Source organism: Nycticebus coucang, chromosome 10, assembly GCF_027406575.1.
Source record: "Nycticebus coucang isolate mNycCou1 chromosome 10, mNycCou1.pri, whole genome shotgun sequence".
NCBI classification, from domain to species: Eukaryota; Metazoa; Chordata; class Mammalia; order Primates; family Lorisidae; genus Nycticebus; species Nycticebus coucang.
Window position 1 is genome coordinate 121,764,968 of NC_069789.1, and position 22,534 is coordinate 121,787,501.

Here is a 22,534-nt window from a genome sequence, read left to right on the forward strand (position 1 = left end):
GGAGCCCCAAGGATTAGAAATTGAAAGGACAGGCATCCAGGAGTTCTCTGCCTGGAGTTCCTCTCTATGTGGTTCCGTATTCCTCACACCTTCTGGACATTGACCTCTTAACCTGCGTTTCTCTTATGAGGACATACACTTCTGTTCTGTGGCTGCAGCTGCAGTCATGGCCGCCTTCCCTCCCCCTGGTGTAAGGGCTCTGGAACCCAAGTTTGTTACAAAGTACCCAGGGTTTTCCTTCCTGAGAGGGAAGGAAACTATGGTGGAGTTAGGGGTAGGGTGGGCAGGGACTCGCAAGGAACAGCCTTTCCTGAGGGGTGTGTCTGCCCATACCTCAGAACCTGGACCCTTGGCCTGTTCTGATGTTCAGGGGTTGGGTGGCAAGTCTAGTAGGTGAGTCCAGTCCAGAAGCCAAGGCCTGGTCCAGCTAGCTGCTGTCTGATCCCAGATTCTGCCTTTAACCTCTCTGGAAGGGAGCTAAATTCTATTGGGCTCATTTTTGAAATCTGTCATCAACCTGTGTGGGATTTTATCCCCATTTTTATAGGAAATGGGCTCAGAGAGAAGTGATTTGCCAGAGAAGTGCTGAGATCCATCTCTGCCCTAGTGAATGCTGGTAGGTGAGGGAGTGAGGTGGGAATCCCTCTCCCTTACTTGGACCTTTCCCTTGAGTTGGGGGGCTCTCCTTGGCCTGAGAGAGAAAATGGTTTCTTTTCATGACCTTATAAATTTTGAGGTTCTTCTCTACTTGGGGATACCCGTGTTGGAGGCTGCTGCTTGCTTAGCCTAGTGGGCTAAATTCCAGGACCTACCTCTTCAGCCCTGGGGCTTGTCTGCTGCTTCTCCAGAGTGACTGCCCCGCCCCATACTCTGGGTCCCTCCCACCCACTTCAGTTAGGAACCCGTGTGTTTGGCGCGTGCCTGGGGCAGCTCAACCTGGAAGCGTAATGCAGTGGCAGTTGGTAGCAGTTGCGGGAACCCCGAGGTGACATCTAGTGCCACCAGAGACTTCTGAGCGCAAGGGGCTGTGGGGCTCTCCTGAGCTTGTCAGAACCCTCGTAGATCACCCGAGGTGGAGAAATGACAGACCTTCAAGGCCCAGAGTGGGTCACACCCATCCGTGAAGACAACTCAAGGAGATCAAAGAGTTTCAGAAAGCGCTTTAGGGAGGGTGTGGACAGGCCACGGGCACAGGAAGGCCAGTGGAAGCTCAGAGGAAGGAGGGCCGTGGTTCCACAAAGGAGAGGAATCTAGGGTGTCCCTTGAGGGATGAGTAGTTCAACAGAATGACAGAGGAGAGTTCTAGGTAGAGAAAACAGCCCTTGTAAAAGCATCTGAGCATTCCTGATGGGGATGTGGAGAAACAGATGGACAGAGTCAAAGATAACTGGAAATGTAGAGCCCACCACCCCTCATTACCTCAGCGGTCATCTGCCAGGGTTTTTCTTTGTGGGGAGCAGAAACTGCTGGGGAAGGGAACAGAGGTGACCCAGGCAATTACAATATACAGTGGTAAGGGAGGTAGACCTGGTAGCAAATGTCCCACGAGGCCTCCTATGTGTTTGGTCCTGAGAAGACTCCAGCCTTGGTGCTGGCTCCAGAGAGCTCCTGTTCTGATGGTGACCCAGACTGGCTCACAGTGGCTTACAAGCCTGGGTGCTCAGAGTCATGACTGAGGCAGTGGCAGAGGCTGGAGGAGCCCAGAGGACAGTGAGTGGAAGGATACATGAAGGCGTCAAAGGTTGGGAAGCTCCCTGTTGATTCTGTTAAAAATGACCACCTCCACCAAGATACATTTTATTGTGAAATACAAGAATCAGAAAAGTGCATAAGATGTAAATATACAGTTAATATAAGGGCGACACCTGTGGCTCAGTGGTTAGGGCCCTGGCCCCATATACTGAGGGTGGTGGGTTCAAACCCGGCGCCAGCCAAACTGCAACAACAACAAAAATAACCGGGCGTTGTGGTGGGTGCCTGTAGTCCCAGCTACTCAGGAGGCCTAAGCAAGAGAATCACCTAAGCCCAGGAGTTGGAGGTTGCTGTGAGCTGTGATGCAACAGCACTCTACCGAGAGTGATCAAGTGAGACTTTGTCTTTAAAAAAAAAAAGTAGGGGCGGCGACTGTGGCTCAGTCGGTAAGGCGCTGGCCCCATATGTTGGGGGTGGCGGGTTCAAACCTGCCCTGGCCAAACTGCAACCAAAAAAAAAAAAATAGCCGGGCGTTGTGGTGGGTGCCTGTAGTCCCAGCTACTCGGGAGGCTGAGGCAAGAGAATTGCTTAAGCCCAGGAGTTGGAGGTTGCTGTGAGCTGTGTGAGGCCACGGCACTCTACCAGGGCAACAGAAGAAAAAAGTTCAATGCATGAACTAATTGTGGTATATTTTAGAATATCTATTTTTAGTAGAGACAGGATCTTGCTCTTGCTCTTGCTCTTGCTCAGGCTGGTTTCAAACCCCTGCACTCAAGTGATCCACCTGTCTCAGCCTCCCATAGGATTACAGGTGTGAGCGATGGCGCCTAGCCTATGCATTGAACAATGACATTTAGGTTGTTTCTAGTTTGGGACTATTACGAATAACGCTGCTGTGAACATTCTTGTGTGTGATTTTTAGTGAACAAATGCTTGTATTTTTATAGGGATATACCTAGAATTGCTCATACTTAGGTATGAGTATACTCAGGTTTGGTGGATACTGTCAATATTGTTTCTTAGAACTGCTATAGCAAATTACCACAAATGTGGTGGCTAACACAACAGAAATGTATTCTCTCACAGTTCTGGAGGCTGGAAATCTAAAATCCATTTTATTAGGCCAAAGTCAAGGTGTCAGCAGGGCTATCCTCTCTCCTGAGGCACTACGGAAGAATCTATTCCTTGCCCCTTGTAGCCTCTGGTGGCTGCCAGCAGCCCTTGGCTTGTAGGAGTATCACCTCAATCTCTGTGGTGACATTGCTTTCTCTATGTCAACCTTTCTCTGCCTCCCTCTTGGAAGAATACATGTGATTGCATTTAGGGTCTACCCAAATTATGCAGGATCATCTCATCTCAAAATTCTTAACTTTAGGGCGGCGCCTGTGGCTCAGTCGGTAAGGCGCCGGCCCCATATACCGAGGGTGGTGGGTTCAAACCCAGCCCTGGCCAAGCTGCAACCAAAAAATAGCCGGGCGTTGTGGCGGGCGCCTGTAGTCCCAGCTGCTCGGGAGGCTGAGGCAGGAGAATCGCTTGAGCCCGGGAGTTGGAGGTTGCTGTGAGCTGTGTGAGGCCACGGCACTCTACTGAGGGCCATAAAGTGAGACTCTGTCTCTACAAAAAAAAAAAAAAAAAAAAAAAAATTCTTAACTTTAGGCTCTTCGCCCCTAGTACAGTGGTTATGGCGCTGGCCACATAAACTGAGGCTGGCAAGTTCGAACCCAGCCTGAGCCTGCTAAACAACAATGACAACTGCAACAAAAAATTAGCCAGGCATTGTGGCAGGTGCCTGTTGTCCCAGCTACTTGGGAGGCTGAGGCAAGAGAATCACTTAAGCCCAAGAGTTTGAGGTTGCTGAGAGCTGTGACATCACAGCACTCTACTGAGGGTGACATACAGAAGACTGTCTCAAAACAAAAAAAAAACTTGGGTGGTGCCTGTGGTGCCTGTGGCTCAAAGGACTAGGGCGCCAGCTGCATATACCAGAGGTGGCAGGTTCAAACCTGGCCCCGGCCGAAACCTGAAAAAAAAAAAAAAAAACAATCAGTTCTGCAAAGTCCTTTTTGCCCATATAAGATAGCATTCACAGGTTCCAGGGATTAAGTCTGAACATCTTTTGGGGAACATTTTTCTACCGATTACGTTGTCAAACTATTTTTCTAAAAGGGCTGTACCAATTTGCTTTCTCACCAGCACTGAATACGAGTTATTTTTGCTTCCTGTCCTCACCAATACACAGTACTGTCAGACACTTTGATTATTGCCATTCTGATGGATATGTGGTAGTATATCATTGTGGTTTATTTTTCTTTCTTCTTTTTTTTTGCAGTTTTTGGCCACGGCTGGGTTTGAACCTGCCACCTCCAGCATATGGGGCCGGCGCCCTACTCCTTTGAGCCACAGGCTCTGCCTTGTGGTTTATTTTTCTTACCACAATGATTTATTTCTGCTCATTCTTTTTTTTTTTTTTTAGACATCTACTATGTCACCCTCAGTAGAGTCTGTGGCATCACAGCTCACAGCAACCTCAAACTCTTGGGCTTAGGAGATTCTCTTGCCTCAGCCTCCCAAGTAGCTGGGACTACAGGCACCCACCACAACACCTGGCTATTTTTTTGTTGCAGTTGTCATTGTTGTTTAGCAGGCCCAGGCTGAGTTTGAATCCACCAGCCTCCGTGTGTATGGCTGGCACCTTAACCACTGAGCTATGGGTGCCGGGCCTCTGCTCATTCTTGAATGAAAAGTAGAGGGTCTTTGAGTGGATAGAGTGGGCAGGGGTATTCCAGGTAGATGGAATAGTATATATTAAAGTCTCAGGAAGCATTTCTTTTAATAGAATAAGAGGGTTTTGTTGTGTTTTGAGGAAAGGTCTCATTTTGTTGTCCAGGCTGGAGTGTAGTGTTGTCATTGGAGCTCGCTGCAACCTCAACCTCCTGGGCTCAAGTGATTCTCCTGCCTTATCCTCCCAAGTAGTTGGGACTGTAGGTGGGCTCCACCACACCCAGCTAAGTTTTCTTTTTTTGTAGAGACTGGGTCCACTCACCACCACACCCAGCTAATTTTTTTTTCTTTCTTTTTTTTTTTTTTTGTAGAGACTGGGTCTAGCTCTTGCTTAGGCTAGTCTTGGACTCCTGGCCTCAGGCAATCCTCCCCCCTTTGCCTCCCAAAATGCTAGGCTTATAGGTGTGAGCCACTGCATCTAGCCTCAATTAAATGAGGTTTTTTGTTTTTGTTTTGTTTTTTTTTTTTTTTAGAGACAGAGTCTCACTTTGTCACCCTCAGTAGAGTGCTATGGCATCACAGCTCACAGCAACCTCCGGCTCTTGGGCTTAGGTGATTCTCTTGCCTCAGCCTCCCAAGTAGCTGGGATTATAGGTGCCCACAACAACACCCGGCTATTTTTTTTTTGTTGTTGCAGTTTGGCTGGGGCTGGGTTTGAACCTGCTACCCTCGGTATATGGGGCCTGTGCCCTACTCACTGAGCCACAGGCGCCACCTTAAATAAGGTTTTTAAAGAAGCATCAGGTTAGAGAGAATACAGAGATAAATGGAACAAGATTAAGGGTAAATAAGATGCAGTGGTAGCCTTTTCTCTTTCCCTCAACCACCAAGTCATTCAACAAATATTTACCAACTTAGACTTCTAGGTACTAAAGGATGGGTTAGATCCAGTCCTGCTTGTGGCAAGCTCTGGTTTAGTAGAGGACATGATCACAGGGAGCATCTCAAAGGGACATCTAAGGGCTGTGGGAGGTTACACAAGGCAGACACCAACTCTAACCTGGTTTCACAGAACACAGGCTTCCTTGAGGTTTATGTGCTCAGGTTCTACCACCCTCTGTCCCATTCCTCATTGATATCTGTTGACTCCCTAGTCACTTGCCCTCATTCCTGAAGACTCTTAACACCTGTTCACACCCCAACCCAGGCTGTCCTGCTGGGATACTTAACTGCTGCCTCATGGTGATCCATTCTTTCAAATACTTAGCTTCACAATCTCTTCCCAGCTCATCTTTGGTGACCTTCACCCCACTGCAGCTGTCCACTCCCATGACCACACCTTGGGTTTTAGTCATTACCCAGAAGTATAGCACGCATAGTGCACATTTACTGAGCACTCACACCACACACCCGGCACCATGCCAAATGCTTCACAATTTATATGTGTTTACCCCTCACACAAGCCTGCAGTGTTGCTATTAGCAGCCTCATTTTACAGTTGAGGATACACAGGAGGTGAAGTCACTCACTTGGGCAACACATTTAGTAAAATGGCAGAGCCAGGATTCTAACACTGGAATTAAAAATCCCTGGTTTTACCTACAATCCCATACTGTCTTCATGTTCAGAATCCAGCCAATATCCTGCTCTCTGATCACAGCACCTGCCTTCTGGGTTTGACAGTCCCTCACTGCTGTCATACCGGTAGCATCAACCCATAGAGTTTCTCTCCCTTTATCCCTCTGTTTTTTTGCCGGTCTGCCAGACCCCTCCTGTCTTCTGTGTCTTCTCTGCCCAGCTAGAGTGTCATATGGGACCATCTGATCTCTCTCCCTAGCTCTCTAATAGTCAAGGTCCCAGCAGGAAACAGAAGGCACCACAGCTGGGATTTTGAGGATAATTTCATGAAGGGAGTAGTCACAGTGTGGGCAGGGCTGAGGGAACTAGGTTAAGGCAGCAGGAAGCTGTGACCACCATTGATCTGAGTGGGTGAGGAAAGGAAATGGTGTTACTAGAGCTCCGTGAGAGCCCTGGGACAGCCTGAGAAGAGCTAGAGTTTTGGAGGGGCATGGCCATTGCCAGAGCAAATGTACTGAGACAGAGCCAGGAGGAGAGGGAGTGTCCAGAATGCTTTCTTCTTTTTTTCCTTTGAGATAGAGTCTCACTCTGCTCCACCCCCCACCCCCGGTAGAATGCCATGGTGTCATAGCTCATAGCAACATCAAACTCTTGGGTTCAAGTGATCCTCTTGCCTCAGCCTCCTGAATAGCTGGAACTACAGACTCCCGCCATGATGCCTGGCTAGTTTTTCTATTTATTTATTTATTATTATTATTATTTTTTGTTTTTGGCCAGGGCTAGGTTTGAACCTGCCACCTCCGGCATATGGGACCGGCGCCCTACTCCTTGAGCCACAGGCACTGCCCCAAATCTTTTTTTTTTTGTAGAGACAGAGTCTTACTTTATCACCCTCGGTAGAGTGCCGTGGCATCACACAGCTCACAGCAACCTCCAACTCCTGGGCTGAAGCGATTCTCTTGCCTCAGCCTCCTGAGTAGCTGGGACTACAGGCGCCCGCCACAACACCCGGCTATTTTTTTGTTGCAGTTCAGCTGGGGCTGGGCTTGAACCCGCCACCCTCGGTATATGGGGCCAGCGCCTTACCAACTGAGCCACAGGCGCCGCCCGTATTTTTTTTTTAAGTAGAGATGGGAGGGGTGGTCTCATCTTGCTCAGGCTGGTCTTGAATGCCTGAACTCAGGCAATCCATCCACCTCAGGCTCCCAGAATGCTAGGATTACAGGTGTGAGCCACTGTACCCAGCCTTTCTTTCTTTTTTTTTTTTAATTAAAAATTTTTAAAAATTTGGGCGGCACCTGTGGCTCGAAGGAGTAGGACACCAGCCCCATATCCGGGAGGTGGCAGGTTCAAACCTGGCCCTGGCCAAAAGCTGCAAAAAAAAAAAAAAAAAAAAATTACTGTGGGTACATGATAGTTGTATAGCTTTATAGGGTTGTGATGTTTTGATAAAGGCATATAATGTGAATCAAATCAGGGTAATTGGTGTATCCATCACTTCAGTCATTTATCATTTCTTTGTGTTAGGAACATTCCAATTCTACCCTTTTAGCTATTCTAAAATATACCCTCGCTTATTACTGATTATAGTCACTTTGCTGTGCTATCAGATACTGTTCATTCTATCTGACTTTATTTTTGCACCCATTAAACATCCTCACTTTATCACCACCTCTCTCCACTACCCTTCCCAGCCTCTGGTAACTATTATTGTACTCTGACTCCATGAGATTGCTGTTAATATTTAGCTTCCAATTATGAGTGAGAACATGTGAGATTTGTCTTTCTGTGCATGGCTTATTGCACTTAACATAACGTTCTCCAATTCCATCCATGTTGTTGGAAATGGCAGGATTTCATTCTTTTTTGAGAGTTTATAATATTCCATTATGTATATGTACCACAATTGCTTTTTTGTTTTTTCATTTTATTTTTTGAGACAGAGCCTCAAGCTGTCGCCTTGAAGAGTGCCGTGGCATCACAGCTCACAGCAACCTCCAACTCCTGGGCTCAAGCGATTCTCCTGCCTCCGCCTCCCAAGTAGCTGGGACTACCGGCATCTGCCACAACGTCTGGCTATTTTTTGGTTGCAGCCATCATTGTTGTTTAGCGGGCCCGGGCTGGATTTGAACCCGCCAAATGTGGTGTATGTGGCTGGTGCCTTAGCTGCTTGAGCCACAGGCGCCGAGCCTCATTTTATTTTTTTGAGAGAGTCTCACTTCATTGCCCAGGCTAATTTTTTCTAATTTTAGTAGAGACAGGATCTTACACTTGCTCAGTGTGATCTTGAACTCCTGAGCTCAAGGGATCCTCTCACCTCAGCCTCCCAGAGTGCTAAGATTACAGGCACCCCGCCACTGTGCCCAGCTAGTACCATAATTTCTTTATCCATTCATCTGTTGATGGACACTTAGGTTGATTCCAAACCTTGGCTATTGTGAATAGTGCTGCAGTAAACATGGGAGTGCAGAGATCTTTTGATACACTGATTTCCTCTCCTTTGGCTATCTACACAGCACTGGGATTGCTGGTTCATATGGTAGTTCTATTTTTAGTTTTTTTAGGAACTGCCATACCATTCTCCATAGTGGTTGCACTAATTTACATTTCCACTAACAGTGTATGAGGGTTCCCCTTTTTCCACATCCTCACCAACACAAAATGCTTTCTTTTCTTGCTCTGCTGGTACTTCTCTTAGGGAGAACCTAATTAGAAGTGATGGGATAAAGGAGCCTAGATGATGCCTTCCATATGGGTAGAAACAGGTAGAGGGGACCTGGAGGGCAAATGGAAAATGACCAGCACACATTCTCAATCCCCTTGCACCCCTAACCTTCTGCCTTATCTACAGCATATCACTAACCCTGGTCCAGGGGGTAGAACTTGGCACAGGGAAAAATGATAAAATGACATATATGGGTTCCATTCCAACTTCTTGGAAAGCTCCTCTCTCCCCTCAACACATAAATTTGAGGAAAGTCAGGCTGGTATGGTGACTCACACTTGTAATCCCAGCACTTTGAGAGGATAGCTTGAACCCAGGAGTTTGAGACCAGCCTGAGCAACATAGCAAGACCTCCATCTCTTAAAAAAATGGAAAACTTAGCTGGGCGTGGTGGTGTACACCTGTAGTCAAGGTGCTGTGTCGGGAGGATTAATTGAGCCCAGGAATTTGAGGTTACAGTGAACTATAATGGTACCACTGCACTCCAGCCTGGGTGACAGGGCAAGACCCTGTCTTAAAAAACAGAAAGAGAGGGCGGCGCCTGTGGCTCAGTCGGTAAGGCGCCGGCCCCATATACCGAGGGTGGAGGGTTCAAACCCAGCCCCGGCCAAACTGCAACCAAAAAATAGCCAGGCATTGTGGCGGGCGCCTGTAGTCCCAGCTACTCGGGAGGCTGAGGCAAGAGAATCGCTTAAGCCCAGGAGTTGGAGGTTGCTGTGAGCTGTGTGAGGCCACGGCACTCTACCGAGGGCCATAAAGTGAGACTCTGTCTCTACAAAAAAAAAAAATAAATAAAAAAAAAAAAAAACAGAAAGAGAGAGGCGGCGCCTGTGGCTCAGTGAGCAGGGTGCCGGCCCCATATACCGAGGGTGACGGGTTCAAACCCAGCCCCGGCCAAACTGCAACAAAAAAATAGCCGGGCGTTGTGGCGGGCGCCTGTAGTCCCAGCTACTCGGGAGGCTGAGGCAGGAGAATCGCCTAAGCCCAGGAGTTGGAGGTTGCTGTGAGCTGTGTGACGCCACGGCACTCTACCGAGGGCCATAAAGTGAGACTCTGTCTCTACAAAAAATAAATAAATAAATAAATAAGTAAACAAACAAACAAACAAAAAAACAGAAAGAGGGCCGGGTGCAGTGGCTAGCACTATGGGAGGCCCAAGCGGGTGGATTGTCTGAGCTCATGAGCTTGAGACCAGCCTGAGCTAGAGCGAGACCTTGTCTCTAAAAAACAGCTGGCTATTGTGACAGGCGCCTGTTATCCCAGCTACTTGGGAGGCTAAGGCAAGAGAATCACCTGAGCCCAAAATGTTGAGGTTGCTGTGAGCTGTGATGCTACAGCACTTTACTGAAGGTGACAAACTGAAACTCTTTCTCAAAAAAAAAAAAAGGAAAAGAAAAAGAATTGGCACAGATCATCATGAGGTCCTTAAGCTTCCTGCTCAGACTACATGTATCCAGCCTTACTTACGTCTCTTTGCCTGGCTCTGTTCCAGTACTACCCCTCCACCCGTGCATCACTCATCTCATCATGCTCATCCCATCAGGACTCCCCTAAATATTACTCCACCATTCTTCCTTTTTCTGTTTCCACATCCTTCCCTCATCTCTCTCCTCCTTCTCAGCCTATAAATATATCCAAATTTCTACCTCCTTATTAAAACTAACATATAGAAAACTCCTTTGGCTTTCTCTCCCTTGTGCTCTCTGGTGCTTGTCCTTTACTGTCCTCCTCATCTTATCTCAAATTATTATTTTTTATTTTGAGACAGATTCTCACTCTGTCGCCCTGGGTAGAGTGCTATGGCATCATAGCTCCCAGTAACCTCAAACTGTTGGGCTCAAGCGATCATCTTGCCTCAGCCTCCCAAGTAGCTGAGACTACAGGCACCTGCCACAATGCCTGGCTAGTTTTTAAGAGATGGGGTCTGGCTGTTGCTCAGGCTGGTCTCAAACTTCTGAGTGCAAGCATTCCACCCACTTGGACCCCCAGAGAGCTAGGATTACAGGCATGAGCCACTAAGCCCAGTTTATCCCAAATTCTTGAAAGAACTAGTATGAATTAGACTTCTTTGGTTGTAAGCAACCGAGACTGACTTCTGCTAACCTAAGCAAGAAAGGTATTTATTAGAAGAAAATGAGGAGGTGGGTGCCATGGCTCATGCCTGTAATCCTAGCACTCTAGGAGGCTGAAGTGGGTAGATTACTTGAGCTCAGGAGTTCAAGACCAGTCTGAGCAAAAACCAGAAAACTATCTCTACTAAAAATGAAAAAAACTAGCCGGGCATTATGGAAGGGACCTCCCAGCTACTTGGGAGGCTGAGGCATGAGGATCGCTTGAGCCTAAGAGTTTGAGGTTTTAATTGTTGCTATGACACAGCAGCATTCTACCCAAGAGCACAGAGTGAGATTGTGTCTCAAAAAAACAAAACAAAACTGGTCATTATCATCTCTTGCCTAAGCTTTTGTAATAGCTTCCAGATTTTTCTTGCCTTCATGCTTGTCCCTCCAATGCCTGCTCTAAAAAATGCAAAGCTGCCCTGACGAAAGCTGCACTGGCCTTCAGTGCTTCCCCATGGCCTCTGAGATCAAAAGGTGTTTAATGATTGGATCCCATGAGCTGTTCTAGCATCTTTATCTTATTTATGCTTTACCAACCCCAAATGCCTCTCTGAGAACAACCTGTTCTTCCTCGAGCACGTGTCCATGATGTCTGTGATTTTAATGACCTCCCTCCCCTACTTCAGGAGAACTATTTCCTCTTTAAAACTCAAGAAAATTCTCCTGTAGGAGAACTTATATATGCATTTGTGTCTCCTACTGGTCCATGAGCTCTTGATGGCTGGAACTGCATCCTATTCCCCTTTGCGTGCTCAGCACTTTTTTTTTTTTTTTTTTTTTTTGTAGAGACAGAGTCTCACTTTATGGCCCTCGGTAGAGTGCCATGGCCTCACACAGCTCACAGCAACCTCCAACTCCTGGGCTTAAGCAATTCTCTTGCCTCAGCCTCCCGAGTAGCTGAGACTACAGGCGCCCGCCACAACGCCCAGCTATTTTTTGGTTGCAGTTCAGCCGGGGCAGGGTTTGAACCCGCCACCCTCGGTATATGGGGCCGGCGCCTTACTGACTGAGCCACAGGCGCCACCAATGTGCTCAGCACTTTTTATAGAGACCATATGAATAAAGGTAGTCAAGCTACGTGTATTGAATGGATGAATGGATGAACTGGAGTTTACAATTGCATATAATATATAAGCTGGTTCTTGAAGTCAAATAGAAGTCGAATAGAAGTTAGCTAGGAGGAGAAGAGTGAGAAGGACATTCCAATTACAGGGAACTGCATGTGCAGAGGCCAGGAGGTAAGAGGGGGCAGATTCGAGGGAGTTGGTGGTGGTCTGGTGTGGTTTGAGTGTTGGGTGCACAGTGGTGCCCCCTGGAGGCTGTGGAGAGCTAGACATTGTGAAGGATCTGAAAATCAGGGTAAGGAGTTTGGCTTTTGTCCTCTTGGCAACAGGGAGCCTGGTAAGAGTTTGAAGCAGGGGAGTGATTTGTTCAGAGCCATATTGTAGAGAGATCACTCCAGTGGCCAATGAGGAGAATGCATAGAACGGTCAGGAAGTTGGCAGGCAGGTGGGAAGCAGATGGGGTGGGCCAAGCAGGAGGGGTGGAGGCCTGAACTAGGGTGCTGGGGAGTGGGGAAGAGAAGAAGAGATGGAGATGAGAAGTATTGGGTTCAACTCTATGAAACTGCTGTTTTGTAAGAAAAATAAGGTGATGATTGGTGATTTCTTACAGTTTGTTTTAATATTAAGGAGGTAAATGGACTGCATGGGATTTTTAGTCTGACCAGATGTGAAAGTGAGGAAGGTGTCAAGGACAGAGGGCATTTTTCTGACTTCATTGTCAGATTGGATAGAGGCGGGTGGGGAAGGAGATATGTTTAGATTGGATGGTTGAGGTGTTTTTGGAACCTCCAGGAGGTGGCTAGATATCCGGATCTGAAGCTTAGGACAGAGGGCTAAACAGGAGACAAATTTAGGGATTACCAGCAGAGAGAAAGCAGTTGTGGGAGGGGATGATTCACCCTGGGAGAGCAGCCCAGGCAGAGCAGAACTGAGTGAGGTTTTTTAAATGCCAAGATTTTGAGAAGATATTTGTGGTTTCGTGCTGCAAAGATGGAGAGTCAGGCAGGACTGGAAAGTGCCTATTGCATACAGCAAGGAAGAGGCTGCCTGGGGAAGGAGGACAGTGATGAAAGTGGCCGGGACTGGGTTCTGGAAGGGTAGGGTCAGGCTCAGACTCAGAGCAGTCCCTTCATCCTCAGTAATGCATCACTCTGACCACCAGGAGGCAGCAGCCACACAGAATCCAGGTTGGAAGGATTCACTAGGGCCCGCAAGCTGCGGGAGACGTGGGCGGGGTCTGGGGATTGGTCCGTAGGAGAGGCTGCTTGCTGGTAAGGAGGGACGTCTCCATGTGAAAAGAGCAGGGAAGAAGTTCTGGGAAGGGCAGCCCGGGGGAAGGAAGACCAATTAGAAATTGGTCTTTCAGTGGAAGACCAATTAGAAATTCCCTGTCCTGTCTTGCAATGTCCCCCGCACAGAGCTTTAGGAATGCAGGTGGGGCTTGTTTGACAGGGTACTTCCAATAGCCATGGGTTTGTATTTTAGACCTTGATTTTCTTTACTGTCCTTTCTTGATAGTATTACTTTGCATTCTGTAATCAAAACAAACTGAACATTCAAGAAAAGTCAAGTGTTGAAAATATTATTTTAAGGCCGGGAGAGGTGACTCACACCTGTAATCCTAGCACCCTGGGAGGCCAAGGCAGGTGGATCACCTGAACTTAGGAGTTCAAGACCAGCCCTAGCAAGAGTGAAACTCCATCTCTACTAAAAAAAAACAAGAAAAGAAAAGAAAAAAGAAAAATTATCCAGGCATTGTGGTGGGTGCTTGTAGCCCCAGCTATTCAGGAGGCTGCGGCAAGAAGATTGCTTGAACCCAGGAGTTTGAGGTTGTTGGGAACTATGATGCCACAGTACTCTACTCAGGGTGACAGAGTGAGACTCTGTCTCAAAAAAAAAAAAAAAAAGGGAAAAAAGAAAGAAGAAAAAAATTTTTAAATGGTAAAAATGGCAAAAGTAATTTTTTTAAAATGGGGGAAAAAACCATACTGAACTTTTTTTTTTTTTTGAGTAGAGACAGAGTCTCACTTTTTCACCCTCTGTAGAGTGCCATGGCATCACACAGCTCACAGCAACCTCCAACTCCTGGGCTTAGGCGATTCTCTTGCCTGAGCCACCCAAGTAGCTGGGACTATAGGTGCCCGCCACAACGCCCAGCTATTTTTTTGTTGTAGTTTGGCCGGTGCCAGGGCTGCGTTTGAACCTGCCATCCTCAGTATATGGGGCCAGCGCCCCACCCACTGAGCCACAGGCGCTGCCCAATACTGCACTTGTTTTTAGTTTTTGACTGCTTCCCTGTGAGAGTCCTTCCTCCATGGAAGCACATCCCCCACCCCCAAAGCTGCCTTGGCTTTCCCTTATTATCTCAGGCATCACTTCCATCCAGAAGCTTTCCCTCACTTCTTCCTCTGTCTCCTCTTGGTTTCCGCAGAGCCCTATCTGCAGCCTTAAATATTCTGGCTTGTAATCACTTATTTATTTTGGGCTAGCTCTATTGTGGTATAATTTGCATTCTCTCTTAAGCCCAGGAGTCTGAGATTGCTGTGAGCTGTTACGCCATGGTACTCTACCCAGGGTGACAGCGTGAGACTCTATCTCAAAAAAAAAATTTTTTTTTTCACCAGTTTTATGTGTACTGTTTGATGAGCTTACACACACTCTTGTGTAACCAGCACCACAGTCACGTACAAAGCATTTCCATTACCCTTAAAAGTTCTCTCTTGGACCTTTACTGTCAGTTCCCTCCTTCCACTGCAGCTCTTTGCAGCAGTAATAGTTTTGCTCTGTCTAGAATTTCATAGACGTGGAATCCTACACTATGTAGCCTTCTATGTCTAGCTTCTTTCACTTTGCTTTGAGGTTCATCTATGTTGCCGCGCGTGTCAGTCCTCACTCCCCTGAGGGTCTCTGTGAGGGCCGTGTATCTCCTTCACCTTTGTTTCTTCAACTTGCAGCATAGCACTAGCACATGGCGATCATAGTACATAGTACATGGATCCCAGTACACAGCACTAGTACATAGGGAACTGCATCAACTGCCCTGGGACAGCCGGGCTTGGAGAGCTTCTGAACCTGGGTGTGCATAAGGCAGGACTGCCCTGTCTGTCTGGGAGTTGCCCGTGGCCAGTGGCCTTCACACCCCACTCCAGTTGCTCCTGCATTTCCCCTGCCTCTTTCCTCTCAGCAGGCTCCCGCTCCTCTGCCCCTTTCTAATCTGCCCCCTTCTCCCTGGTCCTTGGTTCCCTGCTCCTGGCCTCAGGCCCCCACTCCACTGTTCACTCCTGCCTCCTCCTGGCCTTTGGAAGTCTCCACACTACTGAGCCCTGGACTTCCTGGGTCCACCAGCCTCTCGGCTCCTCCCCTGCCTCCTCCAAGACCCTCTCCCTTCAGACGCCTCTACACCTTAGAGTGTGCTAGGTCTGTGTGCAGACCTTAATATGTGTCTCCCTTAGTATGTGTCTCAAGGTCCCTCTCTTTGGGCCCCTTCTGGGATGGTGGAGCAGTTGGCTGCCCCATCCTGGTGGGCTATGATTTCTTTTACTTTCTCTCTTTTGCTGCTCTTTCATCCCCATACTCGAACACCTTTTCATGGGAGGCCCTTGGGCAATCTCTAAATTTTGTTCTGACCAAAAAAGCCTCTCTCTCTCTCGTTTCTTTTTCACTTGGTTCCCTCCCTCCTCCCATCTCCTTTCTCCTTCACTCTGCTTGACATCCTCACCCTGCTTTCTTGCCATTCTTGAGTCAGTGCCCCCTACCTTCCTTCTCCCGCCCTCCCCTCCTTTCCCTCCCACCCCTTCTCCTCCTTCCTCATCCCCAGCCCCTCTCCCTCTGCCTGTGTCCGCAGGCCTGGCCTCCTTCCTTCCCTGGGTTCAGTTCCAGGTCTCGTGTTTTTGCCTCTTCTTCTTGCGCCTCTTCCTTCCTTTTTCTCCCAGTTTCTTCCATTTCCCTTGTCTTAACCCTTTATCCTCGGAGGTTGTAAAGGCGGCCCAAGACTTGTAATATGTATACATACACACACATGTGCGCACACAGAGGTGGCCACACATGTGTGAACAGGTGTGTTGCATTGGTGAGCGTGGGCATCAAGTTAGAGGCATGTTCAGATGCACACACACACGGTTAAGACCACCATTTCCAATTGTTGTACTTAGTGTGTGCCAGGTACTATTATTTTTATTCATGTTTCTGAAATGTGAACAGGCAGAATGAAGAGGGAGTGAGAGCCAAGCACACAAGTTCACTCGCACAAGGAAGACCCATTCCCGGGGATGGCCCTCACTGAGACATGCATGCACATATATTCCTTGGAGGAATCTGATATTCTTTCTGGAACTGGTCATCTTTCAGAAGCAAAGGGAACACACACATTTTCTCTGTGTTGTGTGCAGTATACTGCGTACATCTTTGTCGTGCCTGGCGTGTGTACGTGTGTGGCATCAACCTTCGTGGAGTCGTGACTCAGGGCTGTGGGGAGCTCTGGAGATCATTAAGTCAGCCTGCACCCAGAAATTGCTTGAGTCTCCTCTTGGATCTCATGAGGGAGACTCTGGTAAGTACATGAGGGGAGGATAGCCTCTGCTTAATATAGATATTCTGCATAATTAAAAGATACCAGTCTTTCATAGACTGTGGATCTCAGACACTCAACATACTGTCCAGCAAGCATATGATATGGACTTAGCACATCTTAAATCATTTTTTTTAAAGAGAGTTTCACTCCGTCACCCTGGATAGAGTGCTACAGCCTCATCATAGCTCACAGCAATCCCAGTGATCCTCTTGCCTCAGCCTCCTGAGTAACTGGGACTACAGGTGCCCAGCTGTATTTATTTATTTGTGAAATAGAGTCTCACTCTGTCACCCTAGGTAGAGTGCTGTGGCATTACTACTCACAGCAACCTCAAACTCCTGGGTTTGAGCAATCCTCTTGCCTCAGCCTCCCAAGTAGCTGGACTATAGGCACCTGCCACAATGCCTGGCTAGTTTTTCTGTTTTTAGTGGAGATGCAGGTCTCACTCTTGCTCAGGCTGGTCTTGAATTCCTGAGCTCAAGCAGTCCCTCTGCCTCAGCCTCCCAGAGTGCTAGGATTATAGGGATGAGCCATTCACTGTAGCCAACTTCAAATCAATTTCTTTTGATCCTTTATATTGGCTCTCTGTGCTTAACATGTGCTCATTGTACATATAATCATCATGTATTTGGTCATTATCAGAAGGGGTGGCCCTCTTCCCCCGGATGCTGATCCTTCTAGGTGCTGGGGGTGAGGCCGGGAACAGGACATCCTGGGACCCTGCTGTGTCTCTGAACTTCCCTTCTAGCAGGGACACAAGGTATCTGTAGTTCTTCTTAGGTCTATTGTACATGTACAGACGATTGTGGGAGGAGTGCTCCAGATTTGGTGGGGTATATTCATGGCAGAGTTCAAGTTTCTTTTCTTCCAGAGTAGGTAGTTCGTGGTTGTCATTACACATACCCTTTATGAGTTCCCGTCTTACTGATGGGACCGAATGTGCCTTTGTATACAGGTAGGGTGTGTGTTTCTTATGTTCAGTTGTGTTATATATGCCCGGGGGGTCACCAGGACCTGCTTTGGGGTGTTTTTATGTTCACACCAGGTAGGTCTAGTAGCCTGGTGTGCTTGCTTCCTAGGCATGAAGGACAGGATGTGTCCTGCACGCATGTGTGTTGTACACACACAGCATGGGACTTGGGAAGCTGCTTGGTATGCGGCTGCTGGGAAGTTTCATGTCTCACGCGATATGCCCATAGGTCCCATGCGCCTAGCTCGTGTGCAGGTGGGGAGGGCGTTTCCTGTATTTATTTGATTTGTACACTCACAGCATGGATCTCAGGAGCCTGTTCTGGAGAGTGGGTACTAAGTGGTCCCATGTCTATTATGCACTTCCTGAGTGGGTAAGTCCCTGTGTCTACTTTGTATGCACGTGGGTAGATATTTTTTGCATCTATTTGTGTTGTGCACACAGTGCGGGTCCCAAGAGACTGCTCCGCACAGGGAGTAGTAGGTAGTTCTGTGTCTATTATGCACACGCTACACGGGTCCCGGGTACTTACTTTGTACGCCCGCGGGGTAGGTGTTTCCTGTATTTATTTCTGTTACGCATTTGCAGTGTAGGTCCCGGGAGCATTTTCTGTACATGTGGGCAGTTGGTGATTCTCGTGTTTCTCTCACACACAAGTCGCAAGGGTCGCCTATGCCCCCTCAGTACGGACGGGGCAGCCGTGCTGGTAACAAAGCGAAGGGCGGCTGCTGACTGAGACCGTGCAGCGCGTGCCCGCATCCTCCTCCTCCTCCTCCTCGGTCCCCCTCCTCCCTAACATCCCTCCTGGGTCTGGGTACCATTGCAGCCCATCCGCCTCCCTGAGCAGCCACTTCGCCCTGCCAGCAGGGGGCAGGAGCCGTGCACCCTTCCCAGACCCAAATGGGATGTCCCCTGGCCCAGGACCCCTTCCCGCTCTGCCCTCCTTTCGTTCCTCCTCCTCCCCAAGCTGACTGCCTGGCACAAGAGAGGTGTCAGTGACCGGGCACTGCCCTGCTCACTTCCTTTCCCTCTTCTCCCTTCTCCCGCTCCCTCCTCTCTGGTGTCTCTCCCCTCCCACCTGCCCTCTCCCTTTTGGCGCCCCCCACAGACTCTCTTGGCACCCTCGGAGTCTCTGCTCTCACCTTGGCCTGCCCCTTCCCTCGCTTTCCCTGGCCTCCGACTCTTTGTCCCACTCCTTGTCTTTTCCAGGTTTCATTCTTTATGTCGGCCTCTCCATTTATCTCTTCCTGTCTCTGTCTTGTGTCTCTCTGTGGATCTGTCCACCAGAAAGCCCCTTCCAGTGTCTGTCTCCATCTCACTGATCTCTGTGTCTCCTTGGGCTTCTCCTTTCTTGCAGACTGTCCCTGCTGTGTGTCTCTGTGTTTCTCTGTATCACTTTGACTCTCTAAGACTGTCTCTCACTGCCTCTATTTCTTTTTTGTCTCTGTATGTCTGGGCCTCTGTGTCTCTCTTTGCACACATCTTCCTGTCTCTGTTTCTTCGGTTCCTTTTTAGAATCTCTATGCGTGTTTCTCTGTGTTTCTGTCTACTTCTCACTAATCATCTGTCCCTTGTCTGATTCTCTCTGGCTCTTCATATCTCTCTGATTCTGCAGGGTATCTCTCTTATCTCTGTGTGCCTGTCTCTCTCTCTGTGTCTCTAACTCTGCCTTGCAGCTTCACCTTTCTCTCTCTGCCTGTCTTTCTGATCTCTGTGAGTCTCTCTCTCTTTTCTCCCTGTATCTCCCTATCTCTGTGTGTCTGCTTCTCTGTTCTGCACCCTTCTCCGCATGAACTCTTCTTCTTATCTCTTTGTCTCTGGGTGTCTCTCTCTGTGCCTTCATGTCCTCATCTGTGCCTCATCTCCCTCCTCCCCCCCTCTACTCTGCCCTGTGTCTGTGTATTTCTGAATATCTCTCTGCCTGTGTGAGTCTCTTTCTGCCTCAGTGTCCCCTGTGCTCCAGGCTTTCTCCTTTCTTCCTTTGCTCTGGGTGTCCCTTTGAGTCTCTGGTTTTAGGGCCTCTCTCTGACTTTGAGTCCCCCTCTGCTCCCCATCTCCTCTCTTCTCTTTCTCTGTGTCCCTCTGTTTCTATGCACCTGTGTCTCTCGGTCTCTGTCTCTGAGTCCTCCCGAGCTGTCTTCTGTGCTCCTTCCCGGTCCCCTCTCCCTTATCTCTCCGTCTCTGAGTATTTCTGTGAGTTTCTGGACGTCAGGATCTCTCCCTGCCTTGAATCCCCCTCTGCTCCCTGCTCCTCTCCCTTTCTTCTCTTTCTGTGTGTCCGTGTGTCTCTGGGTATCTCTGAGTCTCTGTGAGTCTCAGGGCTTCTCCCTTCCTTGCTGTCCCCCTCTACTTCCCACCCCTCTCCCCTATCTCTGTCTCTGTCTCTGTCTCGTCGTATCTCTGCGCGTCTCTGTGGGTCTCGGGCCTCTCCCTGCCTCCGTGTCCCCTGCGCTCCCCGCCCTCTCCCTCTCCCTCTCTCTCTCTCCCCCCTCGCTCTCTCGCTCGCGCTCTCTCTCTGAGCATCCTTGGGCCCGGGGTTGCCATGGGGACAAGGTGGGAGCCGGGGATGGCGCGCGCCTGGGCTCGCGCCGGCAGCTCAGGCGAGGAGCAGCGGCCAGAGCAGCGCCAGCAGCAGGCAGCGAGCGGGCGCGGGAGCGGGAGCGGGAGCGGGGGTAGCGTTGGCGGCGGCGGCTCCTCCTCGGCCATCCCCTCGGAGCCGTGCAGCTGACGCGCATGGCGAAGACAGCGGCGCCTACCGATGGGAGCAGCGGTAAGGCAAGGCGGCGCGGCGCAGCCGGGCGGGCGGCGGGCAGCCTCCTCCTCTCCCCAGCTCGCCTGCGCGCCCGCCCGCCCGCCCTCCCTTCCTCCCTCTCCCCTCGCAGCCCCTGCCCGCCTGCCCGCGCCGCGCTCGCCCTTCCATTTAAAAATCTTTAAAACTTTGCATATTAATATCTGCGCTTTGCATAATCTGACCCGCGCTTTATTGATTGCAAGAAGCTTAATGCAGCCGGCTCGGCCTATTGCAGAGAGCTCTCCGGCGGGAGCCGGGCGGGCGCCGCTCGCTCCGCACCGCGCTCCAGCTGCCCGCCGCCGCCGCGGCCCCGGCCCTCTCGCTTCCCTCCCGGCGCCTGGCGCCGGGGCTTTGCCCTCTGGCTGGTATTTTTATTATTTGGGGGCGACGGGGGCCAGCTTGCTGTCGGTGGCGGTGAGGGAACCAGAGGAGAGATGAGGGGGTAGGGATGGGAGGAAATAGAGATGGAGAGGAGGTGAAGAGAGAGAGAAAAAGGGGAGAAGGGGTAAGAAGGATGGGGAAAGGAGAGGGGTGGAGGGGAGGCGGTGGAGAGGAGAGGGCGATCGGCTGAGGACAGAGCTAAGAGGACAGGAGCGAGAGCCGGGCAGAAGAGAAAGGAGGGAGGCGGAGGAGCGCAGAGCAGAGAAAGAGCCGGACGCCGCCGAGCTGGCAAGGAGACAGGCAGCGGGCGCTTCGTTGCTACCGCTCGCAGGCCAAAAAATAAAGAAAAGAGAAAGAAAAAATAATGCCAATAAAAAGACAATGAAAATAAAACACATCGCAGCCAGGGCCACCGAACACAAAAAGGAGAGAAAATGGAGAAGAGAGGCGAGGTCGCGCGGCTCCTGGCGGCTGCGGCGCTTCGGAGAGGCTCCCCGGGCTGGGCGGGACCCCAATTTTGACCCTGCATTTGAGGAAGGGGAGACTGTGGAGAAAATGAGGCAAGAGGGGGTCAGGGCTGGTGGCGGTTCCGCCTGTTTTTTTTTTTTCCTCTCTCTCCTTTCCTGGGGGTGTGGGGGCCGGTTTAGTGTGATGATGGTGAGGATATTGGTTGGTGATGCTGTCTGAAGCTCCGAAGCAAGCGGGGTGCATGGGGGGGAGAGGTAAGAGGGCAGAGGGACTGAGAAAGGGCTGGTGGGTGGGAATGAGGGGTGAGAGAAAGGAGTGGGGTGCCTTGGACGGCAGGAAGGGTGGGAATGGGAAGAGGAAGCAGCCGGGATGGGGCGCAGAGAGGCGGTGGCGCGTCTCAGGCAGGAGGGGAGGTGCACAACGGAGCTCCAGGGCCCCAGAGTGATGCTGGGGAGCCACAGAGTGCCCCTCAGCTTTCTGGACAAAGTCCATAACTTGGGGACCCCCTTTGGTGGCTGCTTTGCTCCCTTCTCTTTTCTTCCCCTTCTCATGTCCTTTCTCTGCTCCTTTCCCTCCATCTCCTTTACTGATTTTTCTTTCTCCCTGTTTTCCAGTTTCTCTTCCTCTCAGTAAGATCTCTTTCTCTCCTAAGTCCCCCCCAGTTTTTATTTTTCTATCTCCCACTCTACACCCACTCCCTTTCTTTTTCTTCCCCCTTTCCCTTCCCCCTTTCCCCTTCTCTTTTATTCTCCCTTCCCTGCCACTCATTTTCCCTGTCGTGAGTTCTTTCTATCCCCTCCCTCAGTTTCATTTATTCATCACTTTTGCAGCACTAGCTTGAATGGGGTGCTAGGGAGACGGGCTCCACAAAGAGGCAGGAATACCCCAACTCTCGCCAGAGCCTAACCCCTATTCTGAACCTCATGTATTTCCACCCTCTTCTTTCCCTCCCAGCTGGGGGCCTGGGTCTGGGGGGGTTAGCGCCACCCCCATTTCCTTTGGGCTCAGAGAAGTCCTGCTGGATAATGGGGGGGGGTTTAGGAGGGGCAGGGGAAGATCTTAAGTGAGGGCTCATGGCTATGGACTCAGCCCCACTGAGAGAGAAGGGTGTGGACAGAGGCGAAAATGACATGGATGGCTAGCGGGAAGGGAAAGGGGAGGTAATTGGGGTGGGGGTTCTTCTGAGAGGGTCCTTAGAGCTTTAGAGTCCAGGAAAAAAATCCCCAGAGAAAGCCTCTGGTCTGCTAACCGCTCCCCATGCTAGGGTTGTGGAGTTGGGTTGTAGGTCTTGGATTTAGAGAAAGACCCAATCAGGTGCTGAACTCAGTAGCGTTTAGTCTCTTTGCCATCTTGTCAGGCAGATTTGTCCCCCATCCTCCAGGGTAAAAGGGGAGGGTAGAGTCCATGTGCAGTGGGGGACTGGCGTGCACAGAGTTGGACCATGGCAGTAGCACGCA

At 49.8% G+C, this 22,534-nt stretch overlaps 1 protein-coding gene across 1 annotated transcript in view; it reads left to right on the forward strand.

Annotated features, from left to right (window-relative positions):
• Nucleotides 1-20,097: 20,097 nt before the first annotated feature.
• The window catches only part of POU2F2 (POU class 2 homeobox 2), an 85,278-nt gene continuing 82,841 nt past the window's right edge, over nt 20,098-22,534 (forward strand). Inside the window, exon 1 of the mRNA XM_053606902.1 lies at nt 20,098-20,207. The gene's annotated coding sequence lies outside the window, so the exon portion shown is untranslated. The remainder of the gene's footprint in view (nt 20,208-22,534) is intronic.